Genomic DNA, 4,137 nt, shown 5'->3' on the forward strand with positions numbered 1-4,137 from the left:
ATGCTCTAGGAAGAACACTCAACCTATCAAGCTTGCTACACTGATGATTATCATTATGAAGATGAAGAAGTTCGTGTATCACTCAAAATTTCATCCAATTAGCTATGCTGCATATTGTAGTATTCAATTTCCTAGTTTTTCAAGTTGATGAATCAATTATTCAAAGGATTCAGTTCAATAATTGGTGACATTTGACCTTGATTTTGATGATCAATACCATAGATTTCATTCCTTCTTTTTGTTTTGCACATATTTTTTTGAGTTTTAAGAATTTCTGCTTTCATGAACTATTACATCTTAACTTATTATTAATCATTGAGACAAAGTGGGAGAGGACCAATGAAGGATTAGATCACTTTGGATTAGCTTTCAAACAATCAAAGATGAAGAGCCTAATGCTCAGCTTAATCTTTTGCATGGTGAGAAAAGCATTAGGGAGTTGTATGAACTAGCTTATCCTAACTACTTGGGAAAATATATTGTACGTGTTAGCATATAAGCTGGAAGTCTAGTTTGCACACATGATACATATATGATACTTAAATTTTGTTTGCATAGGTTTTATGGGGCAAGGAAAACAAGACAATAGTCAACTATGAGAGTTTAGAGATTGTTTGAATGTTCAACAATGAGTTTTAGCATACTAGTATGAATTATGATTTAGCTCCATCTCAACCAAAAGTACGATAGATGAATTGAATACTTGGATTTATAGTTGTATAAACAATTGAGAGTATACACTTTTCATAAATGTGGTGGGACTTTATAATAAGGTTTATTTGAGTTTTTAGCCTAGTAGACTTGGATTGCACAAGGGACTAGTTTGGATTAATATAATTATGGTAGGGATGGAGACTACTGACACAAAGATATTTGTTGTTTACATAATGGAAGCCTCCAACTCAAATGTTAATGCACGATATTCATTTTATTGATTTTGAGTATTAGTTTTCTTGGATTTGGGCCTAGCTTCATAAATTGGTACTTGAGGAAACTAGACTTGCTAGCTCAAATGGCTATTACTACCCCCATAAGATAATTCCTAAAGCAAATTAGATTGGATAAGGGGATAATTTGAACTTATGGAGTATCAACCTATTAGGTCATTAACTGTCCTCTTAGAATGTTTTGTTAAACAATGACAACATGATGTGTTATGCTTTTATAAAACTATTGGGCTTGTATTCTGTATGCATAAGATGGTTATTTATCAACCCATTCCCTATAAGTCTCTAAATGTCATAGAGATTACACATTATATTTTCAATCTTTAATTCATCTGCACGATGCAAGTCATTTACATGTTTTTAAAGTTGTGATGTTGAATGTCTTGGATTCCTTATTGGATAAAATTTTATAGCGAATTGTCATATCTTGTAAGTTATGGCATGGTATGGTAGATGTGATTGATTTGTCATCCCACTATGTTATTAGGCTCCATGTTGGTGTTTGCAATAATTGAGATCATATTGGGCATTATGCATGGGATTTCCCAAACGTGGCTTTTTGCCACAATTGCACTACCAAGGCAAAATTTTTAGCCTCCTAATTTAATTATATAACATACTTGCCACAAGGTAGGTTTACTGTTTATGGTTTTGCTTGCAAATGTATTGCAAATGTGTGCATAAACGAGTCAGCCTACTAGAAGTATAAGGAGCTTCAACATAATGCAAATGCTTGTCAAAATGAGAAAGTTTGTCAAGTATGCTTAAAGGCTAGTCATATTGTGAAGGATTGCAACTCTAAGGGCAACAGAGACATAGCTTTTGTGTGATGATGGAACTACACTTACAACTACATGTGTCAATGCTATTAAAAGGCAAGCATAAGGATTCAAAGTATAATAATGAACTTTACTCTCATGAGTCTCTTCCTACCTTTACTAGAGTTGTTTTACAAGCTCTTTCCAAGGAAAATTGATGTTCCTATAGCCACGACTTCAAAATGCATCCAAGTCTCTTCCTTTAAGACCATTTTGTAGATAACTTTGAGATATCTTATTTCTTCCTACAACCTTTGGATATCTATTTTGCAATGTTTTCGTAATCTTCATTTTTAGGCTCATGAACTAGTGTTGATGGCAATGAGGTATTTACTATTAGAATTTGAATAGTAAGTTCTGGTTGTAGCCTAATTTGATAAACATGGTGACATTAGTTGGTAACATGTTAGGGCCTTTTGCTCAAATGTGTTGGTTTATGAAAAGATGGAGAGGGATTGTAGAATTAATTACATCTTATATAATATATGAGTTTGAGCTTTAATGACTACTGAAAGTGAGTATACCCTTGTAAGTTTTAGTGATGTGCATCTTTTATGTTGGGCTTTGGCTTAGAAGTAGTGTGTAAATTGATTTTCCACCCTCAAGTTGAAGCTTTAGGTTCCCATCCATGAATAATGTAGGCTTATCAATCATCAATCTTTACCTTCAATTCAAGTTCATTAAAAATCAAGAGACGGAACTAAGCTTATGTAGGTGGGCATGATGGATTGCTCATCAACTTCTTACTGACATGGGTTGACTCACAATTTATAGACCAAGAGTTATGGCATCAATAGTAGTCATTGTCTCTAAGATGCACATAGTGAACTTGGGCATAGGTCTAGTATGAGGTTGCAAAATTCAATGACTTTGTTTAAGTGATTATTAGAGATTATTTGCTCTAATGCAACAAAAAATAATTGAAATAGGATATGTTTCTCCTCAAATGCCAAGCAATCTTACTCCTTTACTTTGACATACCAATGAGGCTATAATGTGAATGATGTGCATTTAGAACATTGGGTTCAAGTTGGAGTTTTAAGAATCAACAATCAACTCACTTGAAATTTTGATTTTACATAAGTTTTGGTAAGTTTATAAATAATTCTTTGGATGTACCTAGAGGGAGATGCATTGATTTAATTTAGGAGTCAATGTTTGTTTCCACACAATGCCAATTCAAATGTGAAGTAGTGAGTGGAGGAGAATTAAGTGTGAAGGAAATAAAGAGGCAAAGGGCCAAGAAAGGTACATAACTTAATGAGGAAAGACATCAAAACTTTGGCATGATACATAATAGGCCATAGGAGATTAACCATTTTTAATTACCATTAAATACTAAAGCTATTGGTTTGGATTCACTAGGACATAAAATCTTGACACGCTTGACACTTTTTTAGTTGATTACACTAAGGCATCTTTCACAGAAGTTTCAAAAATTGTGCATTGGAACTCCATATGCTCTGAAAAGTGTTGACATGAGTGTGAGCAATCTACCAAGCTCTATTCTACTCTAGCACTTGCTCATTGCTCTCTATGTTGGATATTTGGGTGGCTAGGTCATTTTGTGCGCATTTGGCAAAATAGTTTGGATTACATTTGGAGAAAAGGAAGTGTTTGTTGCTCTTTATTTACTGAGTTTTATACTCACTTGTAATGGAGTTAGAATACTTAAGACTCAAATAAGGATTTGTGCTTGACTTCATTAGAGTCATGCGACGATGGGTTGAAGTGGGGATAGTGGGGGTGGATGAACCCCTCTTCCACTTGCTTACTTGGATTGGGATTAGGGGGAGTGGGTTTTGGTGGAACTCACTTTGGCACAATCAATTTGAAGCAAAATGTAGGCTGTAATAGAAGTTCAACAATGCTAGTAAGTGAATAAGAAGAGGTATTATCTAACAATAGACATTGGGGAGTAATAAAACAATGCCAACGAGGAGAACCTTGATCAACTATCCTTTAACACACAAATTAACAAACAACCATAACATCTCGTGAAACCTTGCCACCTCAGGTTGGCGACACATTAAGCAACAAATGCCAACTTTGTAAGTTGTTAACTAACGAGATTGTTTATTTGAGAGATATGTGTGTTCACTCTTCCTTACGCATTGGAGAGGCCTCGCACGATTTGTTGTGTGCCTATTGAACAAGTAAACTCCCCACCCATGGTTGGATGAGAGTCTCCTCTGCCCACATTACAATGGGACGGACGAGAGCAAACATTCGCACGTGTGACCAATGGAACCTTTCAAATATCTAGTACTTATAATATCTTTACAAAGTATATCATTTTAGTGTGTTTGAGGATTGCACCCATGGCCAAACCCATTTCCGTTGTGCACGTCTATGGTGGGAGCAAGGGTTTT

This window comes from Lygodium microphyllum, chromosome 21 (assembly GCF_053477565.2).
Source record: "Lygodium microphyllum isolate KBCC chromosome 21, Lygodium_microphyllum_v1.1.10, whole genome shotgun sequence".
Taxonomy (NCBI): domain Eukaryota; kingdom Viridiplantae; phylum Streptophyta; class Polypodiopsida; order Schizaeales; family Lygodiaceae; genus Lygodium; species Lygodium microphyllum.